At 41.6% G+C, this 17,527-nt stretch overlaps 1 protein-coding gene and 1 non-coding gene across 3 annotated transcripts in view; one reads left to right on the forward strand and one right to left on the reverse strand.

Moving 5' to 3' along the window:
* JARID2 (jumonji and AT-rich interaction domain containing 2) overlaps positions 1 to 17,527 on the forward strand; it is a 278,174-nt gene that overhangs the window by 74,779 nt on the left and 185,868 nt on the right. The window lies entirely within an intron of this gene.
* On the reverse strand, positions 4,144 to 4,245 carry LOC119626923 (U6 spliceosomal RNA). Its single transcript, XR_005243098.1, has one exon. It is a non-coding gene; the product is annotated as a U6 spliceosomal RNA (small nuclear RNA).

A 17,527-nucleotide genomic window follows, 5' to 3' on the forward strand; every position in this document is an offset into this window, starting at 1 on the left:
GAGCCGAATAGCTTCTGATCTGTGTGTATCAGTATCCAACAAAAACTTACTAGTAGAGACTGTGGTTGTGGAAGCTGGTGAAGAGAATGGAAAATATATTACAGTGTTAATGTCCTCTACAATTCCAATGACTTAGTATTCAGTTAAGACACAGGTAAGGTGTTGGTTATAAGCCGGTAATTCACGATAGGTTAACTCTGTTTCTTTTCCATCATAACCAGTTGAAAAGAGGAAGACTTTGCATTTAATTAGGTAGTTCATAGAATGTAAGTGTGAGAATAGAAACATATATTTAAGAAACTCAGTGATTGTACTTTACACAAATTAGAGTGGATTGGTAGCTTTGGGGGATTCTGTCATGTAAGTGGGTTGAAGTAGAAGGTGAAATGATGACTGTTCATTATCAAAAGCGTACGTAAATGTGATTTGTAGTTTACTTTGAAGCCTACTGTACTTTAAATTCATCTGGTATTCATTACAATGCAGTTCTAAAAGAAGATGAAACTGTATAGCTAATGACACAAATGTTTCCTTCTTATCTAATCAGGAAACCTTCTTTAGTAGCTAGATTAGATGTTATTCAGAAAGGATAATATAAGAAATAATTACTATATTTCATTTGTGGAGTTAACCATATGGTCTCTAACTCATTTTCGTATGCAATGTATGTAAATTAGAGACCAATCTATAGTATTTTCAGCCATCGCCATGCAAGAATATGATTCATTCTCTCTCTTTTTCTCTCTCTCTGTGTGTGTGTGTGTGTGTGTGTGTGTGTGTGTGAAACTTGCATGTGAAATATGTCTTTGAGTTTGTAGTAATTTTGTGATATTGGCGCATTTATTCATCTTGTTTGGGAGTTTTATGAAATGGTAGAATTCTAATTTGGGAATGGGAGGCAGGGTATCACATGAACGATTTCATTATTACAAGTAGTATTTTGCAGTAGTTAGTATGTTGTGAGCAGACTGAAAATGCCAGGAACTTAAGAGGATTTTAGGAAGAAAATAACTAGGTCTGTGTAAGAATTCAACAGTCTGATTACTTAGTGTTATCAATTACAAAACACCTGGCCCTGTGCCAAGTTATGATATATTAAGTTTTAATATCAGTATAATCATACACCTTCTTGTGGGGATAAAGGGAATGTCATTTTTTTACATCACAAAGAAAAATCATGAAATTATTAATAGTTGTTTGTGAGTTGTCCACTGTGTGAGGCTATGAACTAATGAACTAACATGAGTGCGTTGGAATTATTAATTACGGCACATATTTCATTAATGGAAACCTGCAATTTCAATTATGTTTGACCAGGAAATATTTAACAAGTTTGTAAACCTTTTTGATTGGGCCTTGAAACATGGTTTGTAGCTTTTTATTACTTCTGCTCTGTTTCTTAAATGTGGGTGGCAGTGAAATCAAGTTCTCTATTCAGAACCAAAGACTGTGACTGTCAAGAGGTTTATCTGTTTCATAACTTATCATTAGAAAACATTTCCTTCAGCTTCTCCTCGTATTTACAAACCAATTGCTTGACTCTTCTTTGGGTCAGTGGCTAAGTAAGTTAACAAGTACAAACAACAAATACTCTTTGAAGACTTCAATAATAGAGTGTGAGTTAGGAAAGCATCTAATTTTCTAATTGGAAGAATTTTTTTTTTTGAGATGGAGTCTCACTTTGTCACCGAGGTTGGAGTGCAGTGGTGTGACTGCACTGCAAACTTCGCTTCCCGGGTTCAAGCAGTTCTCCTGCCTCAGCCTCCCGAGTAGCTGGGATTACACCGCCTGGCACTACGCCCAGCTAATTTTTTGTATTTTTCGTAGAGATGGGGTTTCACCCTGCTGGCCAGGTTTGCCTCGAACTCCTGACCTTGTTGTTTGACCACCTCCCAAAGAGCTGGAATTACAGGTCTGACCCACTGCGCTTGGCCTGGAAGAATTCTTTAAGGATTAGATTTAGTGTCTAGTGGTTGATGGGAGAATGGGAAATCTGCATAGCTCCTGTTTGGGAGGATGAAAAACACATAATTGTAATTTCAAATATCCAAAAAGGCATGTAGAATCATAGCATCATTTGTTGGAGCTTAGTTTTCAAGGAGCAATAAGAGTGAGGAAAAGGTGCACAGTCTTCTGTGCTTCTGATTCCAAGACCTGGTTAGAGGGCACTCGCCAGGCATGGTGGCACACTCCTGTAGTCCTAGCTACGCAAGCCATATTCACTGTTCATCGCTCTCTAGACCAGTTACTGATCTTCAAGTGCCTATGAAATGTTTTATCACCCAGTGTGTTTTGTCTGTGTACAGGAAGCACTGGATACACTGGCTAGGTGTTTGCTTTAAGTAGCATTCTTCCCTGATTGGTTTTTTTCAAAGTGGGAGATACTGGTAGCAGCTACCTACCCTGCAAGGATTTAATGAATTTTAATGACATGAGAAATGCTTAGATTTCTGGGATTTGTCTAAACCCAAATACCTGGGCCATAGTTTTAGCCAGGAGTCAGGGAATATCTGTACTAAGCCACTGGCTGACCCAGAACTTCTCTCTTTAAGTCATTTAGCCAAACAGCAAATTAGGGAGCCAACAGCTCATTTTGGGGGTGACATTTTGTATGAGGAGTTGGTAAACCTGGGGGTAGCAGTAGGGCAGATTTCAGGATAGAGAAGAGGGGATAGTTGATTTCCTAAACTGCTTCCAAATTATGTCTTCAAACAAAATAGTACTTTCCCCCTGAATTCCAGATTCCAGAATATTAGGCATAACCATAATATAAACATAACAGCATACTCTTAAACCAGAGAGAAAAATTCCAAGCTGTTCTGAATTATCTGGTTCATTTGAGATTGGACTGTATGCAATTTGGTCGTAGCAGCAGGCTCATTCTAGTAAATGCTAAGGTAGCAAACACCAGGACTGTAGGTTACTTTTCCTCACAACATTCTGGTTGTAGGTTTCCTGACGCATTCATTCTGACTGTTTTTCTTTTCCACTCTGTGGTAAGAAATTTCTTAGATCTGTGTGGGTGGTGGGCTTTTGCCTGCCAGGCGGGCAGGCACAGCCTGGTTTCCCAAATGCATTTCTCCTGCGTTGGCTTCTGTATCCATTAAGCATATCTGAACTGTGTAGGATTAGCTGTGTCTTGTTCTTTCCTTTTCTGTCTTACAATCACAGGAATGAGCTGGGTGTGTGTGTGTGTGACTCACCCTAGCCCTGCCTGGGTGTGCTACAGCACCGGAAAATCCTGCCCTCTTCAGAGATACGTGGGCGACTCCCTACTTCCCCAGCAGTAAAACCAGGGGAAGGCTTCCAATCAAATACCTCGGCCTTCTCTCTTTGGTGCTTTTCCCTTGACAGCAAGCTTGTCATCTTTTGTCTTGAACTTACAGTGCTCAGAGACCACCCTAGTGATGTCCTTTTACTTCAAATCTTCAAATTCAGTCACATACCGAGGTACTAGGGGTTAGGACTTAAGTATAAGACTTTTTAGGTGACACAAGTCAGCTGGTAACATTTCTTAACATTGCCTTTAAAAGAATGTTCCTTTTGTTGGGTGTGGTGGTATGCGCTGTAATCCCAGCTACTCCGGAGGCCAAGGCATGAGAATCACTTGAGCCCTGGAGGCGGAAGATGCAGTGAGCCGAGATCGTGCCACTGCACTCCAGCCTGGGCGATAGAGCAAGATTCTGTCAAAAAATAAAAAAGGCGGGGCACGGTGGCTCACGCCTGTAATCCCAGCACTTTGGGAGGCTGAGGCAGGCCGATCGCGAGGTCAGGAGATCAAGACCATCCTGGCTAACACGGAGAGACCCCGTCTCTACTAAAAATACAAAAAATTAGCCAGGCGTGTTGGCGGCCACCTGTAGTCCCAGCTACTCAGGCTGAGGCAGGATAATGGCATGAACTTGGGAGGCGGAGCTTGCAGTGAGCCAAGATCTTGCCACTGCACTCCAACTCCATCCAGTCTGGGGGACAGAGCGAGACTCCATCTCAAAAGGAAAAAAAAAAACTTACGAAGCCCAAGGTATTATCATTTATCCTTTTTGTGTCCTAGGAAATATTTCTATAACCCAAGATTGGAAGGATTATCTCGTGTTTCCTCTTGGAGTTTTATAATTTTTTTCTCCCCAGTTTGCTCGTGATAACTTTAAAAAGAAAAGCTTCACGAATTTGCATGTCATCTTTGTACGGGGGCCATGTTATCTTCTCTGTAATGTTCCAGTTTTAATATGTGAACTGCCAAAGTGAGCAGTATGACCCCCCTCCTTTTTTTTTTTTATTATTATACTTTAAATTCTAGGGTACATGTGGATAACGTGCAGGTTTGTTACATATGTATACCTGTGCCATGTTGGCGTGCTGCACCGATCAACTCGTCAGCACCCATCAACTCGTCATTTACATCAGGTATAACTCCCAATGCAATCCCTCCCCTTTCTTTTTTTTTTTTTAAAGACAGTCTTTGACCAGGCTGGAGGCTCACTGCAATCTCCGCCTCCGCCTTTTGGGTTCAAGCAATTCTCCTGTCTCAGGCCTTCCAAGTAGCTGGCACTACAGGCATGCACCACCGTGCCTGGCTGATTTTTGTGTTTTGTGTAGTTTTGTAGCCGTGCTGTGTTTTCCAGGCACGTTGCAAACAACTGAGTTCAAGTGTGATCCTCCTGCCTCGGCCTCTCACAGTGCTGGGATTGCAAGTGTGAGCCACCACTCCCACCAACTGCTTTTTGAGTTAATATTTGTTTGGAGCAAAGTATGGGTCAGAGGTGTTTTGTTATTAAAAAAAAAAAAAATGTCTTTTGTTGTTGTTGTTTTAAACTCTGAAAGCAACCTCTGACCTTTGTGAAAGAATTTCAACAGCCCAGAAAGGAATAAAGTAGTAAGTTGCACTCAGCCTGCCTAATACCTTGCTGGAGGACATGCTTTTTGAGTTTTTCTGTGTGTTCGTATGTGTGTATAATTTCTTTTTCTTTTTTTTTTTTAAATGAAGACCATAACACAATTTCAAAACTTGATTTTTTTTTAACGTAATTTAGTCACCACCTTTACTTTCTCTTCAAACATGGTTTTTCTTCCCATTGTCTTTCTTTATAAAAACTTTGATAATCTATACCTTGTCCCTGAGGGAATTGTTATTGTTAATTTTGACTTTTATTTGCAATAAGAACTTTTGAATTGAGACCCAGTATTTCTGTGTGCCTGTGTGTGTGCACAGACACAACGAAACAATTTCAGCTTAGCCTCTCTCTCTGTGTTTTACTGTAATCTATCCTTCTTTTTTTCACCCCCATTTCATTTAGTAGAAAATTGCTTGTCAAGAGACCCAGCATATTGATTTGCTATTAGGGATCAGCATTCTAGAAAGTACATCTTTGAACATTCACAGCTTGTCCTGAATTCAGCTGTGGGAATGTCTGAGGGTCCTTTGACCAGGCCATGCTACACAGGGGTGACATGATACTCTTTTTGTCAACTTGGGACTTTGATTTCACCTCAGAATAAAGAGGACCATAGAATTCTTGCTAAGTCAAGGAAATTCTCGTTTACTGCCGTAGACTTGGTCCATCACAGCGGTTCTCAAACTGTCATCTAGGGATCCTTAGATCATAGTCGCTTCCTGGGAGTTTCCAAGGTGAAAAGCAGTACCGTGGTGAAAACTGAGACATTGTTTTCTTCATTTTCTCACAAATGTGCAGTGGGGCTTTCCAGATACTACATGATATGTGATATTGCATCAGATTGAATTGAGTTAGGAGAACTGTGTTGACTCCTGTTAAGCCAGATATTAAAGATATTTGCAGAAGTGGAAAGTGCCACTTTTCTCACAACTTTTTCAATTTGTAAAATACAATTTTCATAAAAATTTTCTTTCTGTTAACATGTAATGGTTGTATAATTTTCTAAATGAATTAATATAAAATTTGTTTTAATTTCTAGTATGGTGAATATCAATGTGTATATGAAACCCAGGTAAACAATAACTTTTTTGTGTCCTGAAAATATGCGCTACACTTCTGTGCAGCCTCAAATTGCAGAAGTATCAAGTCATGGTGAATTTTGTTTCATTTACATCTTTAAGTGAAGCAAATCTCAGACTTTTTTTGGGGGGTGGGAGGTGGAGACGGTGGAGTTCAGTGGTGCCATCACAGCTCACTGTGACCTCAAACTCCTGGACTTATGCAATCCTCTCGCCTCAGCCTTCTCACTAGCTAGGACCGCATGTGTGCACCAGCATGCCCAGCTAATTTTTATTTTTTGTAGATGGGGTCCCGCTGTGTTGTTCAGGCTGGCCTTGAAGTCCTGGCCCCATGCCTCAGCCTTCCAAAGTGCTGAGATTACAGGAGTGAGCCACCATGCCTGGCGTGTCAGTATTAATGTTTTTATTTTTTTTGGAGACAGATTCTGGCTCTTGTCACCCAGGCTGGAGTGCAGTGGCTCAATCTTGGCTCACTGTAACTTCCACCTCCCAGGCTCAGACAGTTCTCATGCCTCAGTCTCCCAAGTAGCTGGGACTACAGGTATGTGCCACTGCACACGGCTAATTTTTGTATTTTTAGTAGAGACATGGTTTCACCATGTTGGCCTTACTGGTCTCAAACTACTGGCCTAAAGTGATCAGCCCTCCTCGGCCTCCCAAAGTTCTGGGATTACAGGCGTGAGCCACCACGCCCGGTGCAGTATTTTTAAAAGCTGTGAATTCTATTTGGAGACAACATACCCATGATACTGATGACATAATGAGTCAGGTGTTCAGATTTCCCCTACTGTCAGTCTCATGTTTTAAAATAAGGGCTCTACATTGATACTGGTTGGGTTGATAAAACATGTTTTTAGTTTTTAATGTCTCTTTCCCTTTAATTTGTTGTTCTCGAGGATATATGAGGTCACTTGTTCCAAGGGCCCCGGCTTTTGAGAGTGCAGGTGGGTCATTTAATCTGGCAGCAACATTTGGTCCGACCTGAAACACGGCTGATGGGTTTTGCTTTGGGATGTTTTTTTCTCCCCTTTTCTCTCTTACTCTGTTAGGCTCCTTCCTCCTTCCCTTTTTGGGAGTTGGTGCTGTTTCTTTTTTGGAAATTTATTTTTTAAATAGACAAATAAAAATGATAACTTCTAGGTTCCTTTTTTTTTCTTTTTTAAGAGACAGGGGCTTGCCCCGTCACCCAGGTTGGAGTGAGTGCAGTGGCGCGATCATAGCTCGCTGCATAGTCGCCTTTTGACTAGCCTCCACCTCACTCCTGCACATTTTCATATTTTAGTCCCTTATCAGTCTCAAGGCATAACTCTGCAACATGTGTAATGTTCACCTTACTTCGTGAGGCCACGAGAGGGAGATCTGCTGATGGCATCTCGGGCAGGTGTAAATGTGAGTGGTACTGCATTAGGCTGCCATCCCTTCCATTCTGGAAGTTTGTGTGTGTGTGTGTGTGTGTGTGTGTGTGTGTGTGCGCGCGTCCCTGCATGCTGCCATTGGATGGTGGGGAGGAGTAGAGAGGACTAGGAATGAGGGAGGGAGGTCATAAAGGACACAGGAAGCCTTGGAAAGAAGAGCACGTAGCAATCTCTGGGGTAAAACAGCAGAGCTATAGAAATTTGGTTCTAGGACAGTCTTTATAAAAAGAATAAATTCAAGCAGCAGATGAATGGGCTTGGTTGTGAACTGGACTGAAACACGGTCTGTGCCCTCTTTACTTTCACATTCTCATCCTTCAAGACTCAATGTTACTTCTTTTGTGAAGCGTTTTTCATTCCCCGCATAGACGCATTTTCCGTGTTGGAGTAGTTCTGGTGTGTACCTCGTTCGTATTTGTCTCCACACACATTATACAGTATCTTGTTTGTTTTCAGAGAACCCCTACTATCCCCAGCCTAGCCACCTTTGATTCATCTTCTTAGTGAATTGCCAGTGAATAGTTATTACAGGCCCAGGACATGTAGCTATTCAATAAATATTGGTGCAATGGAAGACTCTCCCCTGTGTGAGAGTTCATGAAGGGAACCAGGAGGTGAATTTGAAGGGTCAGTGTCTTGCAACACCCCTGGTAGGGCTTTCCAGCCTTGTAGCTCCTAAATACCCTTACTTTACAGTGTTTTGAGCTCCGAAGAAGCAAAGATCACCCCCACAAAGTCACCTGTATGGAATTCAGGTAGCAGTAGAGCTTGTCCAAATTCTCCAAAACATAGTAAAGCTACTATTTACTGGGCACCCACTGTGTACCAGGCACTGGGCAGGATGATAGCTTTACATGTATTACTTGCAATTCCTAATAAAACCAGTGTCTGCAGGTTGCTGTTGCAGGTTGCAAGTTACTGTGCCTCATACCTATAGTTACTTGAAATGCTGAAAATCGAAGGTAATAGAAAAACTTACTATTATTTAGTGTCATTGGGAGGGTTAAGTGATTAGATGTATGGTGCTTAGAACATTGCTAAATTTTATTGACTGCTTACTCCTGTTGTTCCAGAAGCAGAATGTGGGGTATACAATTGTTTATCTAGGTTGCCCAGTGTAATATAGTAAGTGTTAAAGTCAGGACCAAAGTTTCCTTTACTCCGGACTTCAGAACATCCACACAGTCATAATGTAAGCGTGTCTCTGGCTTCAAGTAAGAGATTCAAATGGTCACGAAACACCTTCCTCTGTTTAAAATTCACAGTGACTTCATTTACACCTGTGCAGCACATGTTCGTATGGCGTGGACTATTGTTTTGCTGCAGGAAGGGTACATGTCAAGTATGTAGAGTGCAAAGGGCCCTTCCTTAGATGCCTAGCTGCTGAGGCCCCACCTGTGTGGGGATGGCACCCCCCCTTGTTCAAGGAGCCTGTGGACAGTTACCAGCACTAAAAGTCAGAAAAGTACATTAGATCTTCAGATGCATTATCCTCATAATGGGCTTTTTTTCCTAGGTTCTTCTTTTTTCCTCAGGGCCACATGAGCGTCTGTACACCTATTGTAAACCCATTGTCTCAAGGAAGCAAAGTAGGTCAAAAACAGGATTTAGGACCCCAAAGAAACAATCTTCGTTGATGCTTAAATTGAATGAGGCAGAAATAAATGTCTCTTTAATATGTTTTTTTTTTTTGGATTATTTTGGTATCACCCTAGGTCTGTAATTCCCTCCTTAGTCATCATCTTACTATCCCTTGGGACTCTGGCCTGGGATTCTTCTGCTTTGTGGTTGTGATTAATTCTGCAATGAGTGGGTTGGGGAGGGATGGGCCTGGGGAAGTCAGCTGCTGCTAGCAGCAAGCAGGGGTAGGGTTTATAGGGAAAGTTGACATCCTGCTGGGATCTAACAGAAAAGTTTGATTATTGTGCTGAAATAAACTAGCTCACAGTTTTGCTGTTTGACTCAGGGCAAGCTCACTGTAAATCTCAAGGAGTACTGGACTGTATGATGGCCTCTTTCGCTGTCCTTATCCCCATTGGAGGATGCACAGATTAGTTAATGTCTCCCTTTCATGAATGAGAGCTTTTATCTTTAATAAGCAGGTTAAACCGCATGCGCTCTAAGTCTGTGAAGGTCAGGCAGCCATTTGGATTTTATTTTCCCATTTCTAGACTGCTGACAGAGTTCTTGTGCGAAGTTAGGAACCTTTGGGTTTTAAAATGTTTTCTTCCTTTGCCCATCCATGAAATGCCCTTATTCTTGAAGGGAGGAAAAAGAAGGCATGAGTCTATGTTAGGTTGCAAATATTGTCTGTTTTTGGAGAAAGATCTTTGTAGAATCTGGGTGGTGACTCATGTTGTTTTGTAGTCCTGATGATTTAAAAAAAAACACATCTCGTATATTTCTTTACATACAGCTCAGAGCTCAACATTGAAATAGATATTCAGCAGATTCTTGCTACCACTTAATTTTCAGTGGGTTTCTGGGTTTTTACTGTGATTAAACTTAACATTCATTTAAGGAATGAGTTGTGATGTCTGGTCATGACCTAAGGAAAAGGATATATATGTGCTCTAGGAGTGAATTCTGGTGAGAACCTTTGTATTCTTTCCTTTCCTCTTTGATTTCACAAGTCAGGCTGTAACTTTAAAAGAAACTATAGGGGCTGTTCCCCAGGTTATTCACAAAACGAGTCTTTGTCTGCTTTTTCATTCACCATCTGGTTACAAAGCTAAATTGGAATCGTGCTTGTTTTAATTATTTTCTACTTGTGTGGCCAGGAGGTTATTTGGTCTGGTGAGGTTACATTATAAGCCCGTGCTCTCATTAATACCACCGAGTCCACATCCTGCGCCAGCACTGGAATGGTTAAGTTGATCCACTTGTGTGGCCAGAGTTTGATACAACACAGTGGTCACGACCACATTACCGGAGGAAGTATGGTGTGTGGGTTTTGCCCTCTTCTTTTTTCGTTTTTTCTTCCAATAATGTTAATTGTTTCAGTGTACTTTTTCTTCCAGCAGAAATATGACTTAGGTTGGCAATCTTAGATTAGTGCCTGGTGTTTGTTAAAGGGACAATATATTTCAAAAATCAGTTCTAATATATTAAAAGCATAGAGTGTAAATTCGGAAAACAGTCAAAACATTTAACGTTTTGAACACTTCCCATAATGTGTAATGGAAATAGTGTAGCCAGAAACTTCTCTGTGCGGTCGGTCGTTATTCTTGGTGAATCAGCGAAAAGATGCAATCATTGCTAAGAGGTATTGTTTAATACTGGGAAAGTCACATCAAAAGCTTTCTCAAAATATATATATTTTAAGTCCTCCTTCCATTCTTCACTTTCCTGCCTTGGGGAGACTGAATACTTCAAAGTTGTCACTGTTTTTAAAAGGTGACTTTTTTCAGGTTCTGGGAAAGAGTGTTACATGTTGTAATTAAGTATTTGTTTCCTAAGATAGTCCTTAAGTACAAGAACATCTCACTAGACTTTATTGTCTTGTGAAAGGAACAGTAGTTCAGGAATTAACTACTCATTTAATAAAACAAAAAGCCTGGGTGTGATGGCTCACACCTGCAATCCTAGCACGTTGGGAGGTTGAGGCAGTTCGATCACTAAGGAGCCCAGGAGACTAGCCTGGGCAATATGGTAAAATCCTGTGTCTACAAAAAAATACAAAAATTAGCTGGGCATGGTGGCCTACCCTCTAATCCCAGCTAGTTGGGTGTCTGAGGTAGGTGGATTGCTTGAGCCAGGAGGTCAAGGCTGCAGTCAGCCGTGATCGTACCACTGCACTTTAGCCTGGGTGGCAGAGTGAGATCCTGCCTCAAACAAAACAAAACTAAACAAAACAAAAATAAACATTTAAAAAAAAAAAAAAAAAAAGGCAAAACAAATCTGTAGGCCAGAAGTGGTGAAGGAAGACAGACAGAGTGCCCTCAGAAGTATAGTACTGGAAGCTGTCTTTTTGAGCAGCGCTTTAAGAAATACCCCAGACTGAATGGGGAATCCATGACATTATGCATTTGTCAAAACCTGTGGAATGTAGAACACAAAGAGCAAGTGAATCCTAATGTAAGCTATGACTTCAATTAATAGTACAGTGGGGGGCCGGGTGCAGTGGCTCCCGTCTGTAATCCCAGCACTTTGGGAGGGCGAGACAGGCAGATCACCTGAGGTCAGGAGTTCGAGATCAGCCTGACCAACATGGAGAAACCCCAACTCTACAAAAATTAGCCGGATATGATGACAGGAGAATAGCTTCAACCCAGGAGGCGGAGGTTGCAGTGAGCCGAGATTGCGCCATTGCACTCCAGCCTGGGCAACAAGAATGAAACTCCATCTCATAAAAAGCACGGTGGGACCTCCTTCTGCAGTTTCCCTTTCCGTGATTTCTTAAAATCAACAGGTGTCTGAAAATATTAAATGGAAAATTCTAATTCATAAGTTAACAAAAAATATCCTAGACTTCCGGTCCCTGCTTCCGGACTGTTTTGTTCTGTTTGATATTTGGTAGCACACCTGCTAAGGCGGTCCATTAGAACTGCACGCTTGATGCAGGAACTGAGGCCCTCAGAAAGGCTGCTTGAAAGTAGTCGCAGTGCCAAGCTCCAAACCAGTTGCTCTTCACCATATGTCAGAGTGAGGAAGGAAGGGCGGGGGGATTAGAATGGGCTAGGAAAAAATGCCGACAAAGAATGAGAATTTTATGCAGAAACAACTATTGATAATTAATATTTACAAGGCATGTCAAATGGTTATCTGAGAAAAACCAAATTAGCAATCTACCTCAGGAATTTAATTTTTACATATATCTCAATATTAACTGGAGCTCAAACACGCCACACAATTCTTTTAGTAATGAATTAGAATATGTCGTGTAATAGTGTTACCATCCAAGACTCCCAGTGTTAACACCAAATCTTAATTTTCATTTCATTAACCTGGCAGGTATTTGAAAGCAGCATTGTATCAAAACAGCTTTATTATGTAGGAAGAGCAGTATTTAATAGCTCTGTTCCAAATTACTCCTAACTTCCCTATACTTCTGAAGGAATATTTATTATAGTGACAAAAGCCTGTACAGCAGCTCCAGGAGAAGAGATCACAGTGTTTAGAAAAAGAAATTAACTGGCAGCTGTGGTGGGTGCTACTTACGTAGGTCCAGCTGTCCCCTTTGAGCTCCTGCCAGTCTGATAGGCCCTCTAAGTTGTCGTAAGACCTGAACAGTTCACTTGTCTAGATCCTGCAGAGCTGGAAAGACAACAATTACTTGTGTGTGGGTTTGTCCTGATAAATAATCCAAAATAGTATTCAATATATACATTCGTTGTCTACTCCTTGTTTCTTAAGATTCTTCCCTTATTCTTCTGTTATTTTTGAAACAATAACAGCTTTATAGAAATGTAATCCTCACACCATAAAATTTTACCCTTTTAAAGTATATACAACTTGGTGTTTTTTTAGTATATTCACAGTTAGGCAAGCCATTACCACTATGTAATTGTGGCCTATTTTCATCAATCCAAAAGGAAATCTTGTACTGATCAGTTACTATTTCTTCCCAGGCCCTGGCAACTACTAATGTCCTTTCTGTCACTGGATATTCCTGTTTTGGCCACTTCATATAAATGGAATCGTATGCTATGTGACCATACGTGTATGGCTTCTTTCACTTAGCATTATGTTTCTCCATGTTCCGTGAATCGGTACTTCATTTCTAACCTCCTCCTTCGGTTTTTAAAATGGTGGTTAAATACACATAACACCAAATTTATCATTTTAACCATTTTTTGTGTGTACAATTCGGTGGCATTGAGAACATTTGCAATGTTGTGTAACCATCACCACTATCGATTTCTGGAATGTATTCCTTATTATTGCTGAAAAACTTTACATTGTATGAACACTCTGCATCTTATTTATCCAACCATCGGATATTCTAGCTAGTTGAGTGCCAAATTGGTTCAGGAATACATAGGTGAAAGAGAATAGCATTATGCATGATCAGAAATGAAATTCAAAGTTGGTGCCATAACATACAAATGACCAGGGAGTCTTGGGGCCAGGGAAACCTAACACTGAGGCGGTAATCTTTCCAAAGGAGCCATCTATTAGGACGTTCTGGAGAAGAGAAGGGTGCTTCCCCTGCCCCGAGACTTGTTTGGATGAACACACAAAATACATTTAGTGGGCAAACCTTTAAAATATGGCATCTTAGTGTGTGGAAGTCCATAACCCCAGAGGAGGGCTTGCTCGGGACATGCAGAGGTGTTCCCAGAGCATGTATAAGTCTGTACGGTTGTGCAAACAGGAATTGATCTGACAGCGTGAAGACACGGCAGCCTTCTCTAATTAAAGCCTCTTGATGACATTAAACTGTGTTGCTTAATTACAATAAATCATACATTAACAGATCATGGCTCCGAAGAGGCATTGTCACTGTGCTGCATAATGGAATAAAATTTGACCTTGTAATCACAGGGGTTCCTATGAAACAGTGGCTTATGTCACCAATAGGAACATGAGCCCTAGAGTTACTTTGGCAGAAGTCAGATCTTAGAATGCTTCCTTATAATTCTGTTTCTATAAGGATGTTTTTTCTCTATCGATATGCATTTTAATGTGAGGATGCTTTTTATATACCTTGAAGAGAATAAGGTTTTCGTTCATTCCCTGCCACTACTTTTCTGATCACCCCCTCTTCATTTCAAGCTTGTCTAGGTTTGGTGTAATTTTCACAGCAGTTTTTGCACACTCATTTTACCACGTGCTTGCTCCTTTTGCTGTTTTCCATTGCGCTTTGGGGTACCAGCTTTCTAACTGACAGATGGGCCAAGTCAGGTACAGGCTGTTGTTACCAAAGGGTATCTTCCATCATGTTCTGTTTGTTTCTTCAATACTGTAATATTTGAGAAAGTGTATAAATATAGACAAGAAGGCCTTTTGAAATTCTACACAAAGTCCCAATAAAACATGGGGTACTGTGGGCCTGGGGAAATTCTAGTTCCTGTTCAAAACTGACTACTACTGTCATTTAAAGACCTGGAATATAACTGCGTATCATACCACTTAGGCTCATGAATATTGCTATTTTCATGGGTTTAATTTTCAAAAATTAGTGGTATTAAACCGGTGGGGTATATTTAATTTCTTCATGATGCAGATTATTAAACACTCACCAGCCTTTTTTTCTCTTTTGATTTTATAAATGGTAATTGAAAGTCCATAGATCTTAGGTTTGTGGAACTGGAATGGGCCGCCAGGGGATATTCAATCCGCACCCCTCTTTTTTTTATTTTTTGTATTTTTTCCCGTCCTTCTTTCCGGAGACAGTCTCACTCCTTTGCCCAGGCTGGAGTACAGTGGCTCGATTTCAGCTCACTGCAACTTCCGCCTCATGGATTCAAGAGATTCTCCTGCCTCAGCCTCCCAAGTAGCTGGGATTACAGGCAGGTGCCACCACTCCTGGCTGATTTTTGTATTTTTAGTAGAGACAAGGTTTCACCATGTTGGCCAGGCTGGTGTCGAACTCCTGGCCTCAAGCGATCCACCCACCTCGGCCTCCCAGAGTGCTGGGATTGCAGGTGTGAGCCGCCGTGCCTGGCCCACACCCCTCATGTTTTACTTGACCATGTTAGGTATGGCAGGGTCACCTTGCTTCTGGCAGGTCAGGTTCCTGTAGTGCTGTTTAGAACTTCGAATTTGACAGGTTTGACTGTTTTAGAAGTTCTCTCGTCTTCCTTCACATCTGGGATGCCATCATTCATTCTTGTGAGAGCATTGTCTTGTTGCAGTTCCCTTTCTTTGCTTGCCTGTCCACATTGAGGCGTCCCTGGGGGTGTCTTTCCTCCTAGTGTCCACTGTTCACACTGCAGGAGTGTGCTGGAGACTCCCAGATTTTCTGCCTGTGCCACTCAAGCCTTAAGCAAATATTCCTATGTGCGGCCCATTGTTTCTGTGGACCAACAGCTGGAGCAGGCTGTGTATTCCTCCTCCAGAGCATGGCCCCTTTGGTGTGGTGTAATCCCAGCACTTTGGGAGGCTGAAGGGGGCGAATTGCTTGAGACCAGCCTGGGCAACATAGCAACACCTCATCTCTATACACAACACAGAAAAAAATAGCCAGAGATGGTGGTGTGTGTTCGGGGTCCCAGCTACTCAAGAGGCTAAGGTGGAAGGATTGCTTGAGCTGAGGATTGGAGGTTGCAGTGAGCTGAGATTGCACCACTGCACTCCAGCCTGGGTGACGAGACCCTGTCTCCAAGGGAAAAGAGAGAGGGGGAGAAATAAAGAAGGGAAAGGAGGCAAAGAAAGAAAGAAAGGGAAAGAAGAGAAAGGAAGGAAGGAAGGAAGGAAGGAAGGCATGGCCCCTTTATCATTCCAGAAGAGATGATTCCGGTGAGTGTCATGGAGATCAGTGGCTGCCTTTTCCCGAAACTGAAAAACAGGTGGGGAGTCTGAGGGAGGGAAGGAAAAGTATATCAAGACGAATTTATTTGTGTGTTTTACAACACTGGTGGTTCAGTAAAAATTGGCTATTGCGGAGATTTCTGTATATTGTTAAAAATAGGAACCTAAAGATGAAATGTTTGTAGCTTTTCATGTTTTGGAATGAACTACTTTGGTCAAACTCAATAAGTAATGCTTGCTAACTTCTAGTTAGAGCTGGAGTATACATTTTAATTCTACATTTAAAATACTATTTGTAAATGCCTGTGTACAATAAGGCTCTTGTAGGGAAGCCATTTTGTCTAGGGAAAGAATGTTCTCCAATGTTGAACACTACTGTCTGGAGCTTATTAAAAACATACCCCCTTCAGTGTTCTAATTTAGCATTGGTTCACTAGTAAAATTCGGGATTTTGTTTTTTGTTTTTTGTTTTTTGTTTTTTTAAATAGATTTAGGAGTATACAGTTCTGTACATTTCATGTTATTTTTAAGTTTATTTTTAAAAATTAAGAGATGAGGTCTCACCATGCTGCCCAGGCTGGTCTCCAACTCCTGGGCTCAAGCAGTCCTCCCACCTTGGCCTCCCAAGGCCAAGGTAGTCACCATGCCTGCCTACGTTCTGTGCATTTTAACATATCACCAGGATAATGTATTTTTTCCTTCTCTTTGTGTAATTCTGTTGTGCAGTCAGGATGGGAGACTCAGTGATCTGGTTAGCAAATTCTCTCACCAGAGAAGGGTTAACTTATTTTTAGTATTCAGAGTGTGGTTCAGTAAGTCACATGTAAAAATCAATTTGTTATTTGTAATCACCTCACTTAAATGTGTAATGGGAAAGATTCGTTGTCCCCCTCTCAGGGTGAATGTAAACGAATGCGAAACTGAGGTTTTGCCGCTCTTGGAAAACCCTGCCATCTCTTCCAAAACCCTGCCATCTCTTCCCTTCATGCAGTTTTAAACCACCGTAACTGCCGATCAAAACTCCCAGACTTTGTCTCTTCTCTCTCTTACAAAAGAGAGGTTTTTGAATGGCTCTTATCTCTTTCCTTATGATGTTAAGAGTTTTCCTATAGAAACCATTTTGCCTGGGGAAGGAATGTTCCCCAATGTTGAACGCTACTCTCTGGAGCTTGTTAAAAACATACCCCCTTCAGTGTTCTAATTCAGCATTGGTTCACTCGTAAAATTCAGGATTCTGTTTTTTTCTTTTTTTAAAATAGATTTGGGAGTGTACAGTTCTGTACATTTCATGTTCTTTTAAAATTTATTTAAAAATTACTAAGTAATAAGCAATATTACCAAGTAAAATGAGCATTAGGCTTAGCCGCCAAAGGTGCGCATCAGACCAGTTGTTCCTAGAGGTGCCATGTATGTCTCCACAGCTCGACAGCCGCAGGCACTCGTGGCTCAGGGCACCTCCTGTTATCTTTCCTCTCCGAGCTTGGGCGGCTGTGCATGCCTGCAGCAGGCAAGGTCTGAGTCCAGCAGCCACGATGGGGAAGGCGGGGTAGAAAGCCATGGTGGTGGCTGAGACCCTGCAGGGCCAATGGATGGGCGCTTCTCACCTGCCACACCAGTGGAACCCCGGCCAAGGAATGCAGCCCGGTCTGAACCGGGGAAAGAGATAAGGATTCGGGTGTGTGTGTGGGTCCACTTGCACTAAGCAAGGGGTTCTCTTCCCCCCACC

The sequence above is a fragment of the Chlorocebus sabaeus genome, chromosome 17 (genome assembly GCF_047675955.1).
Source record: "Chlorocebus sabaeus isolate Y175 chromosome 17, mChlSab1.0.hap1, whole genome shotgun sequence".
Taxonomy (NCBI): domain Eukaryota; kingdom Metazoa; phylum Chordata; class Mammalia; order Primates; family Cercopithecidae; genus Chlorocebus; species Chlorocebus sabaeus.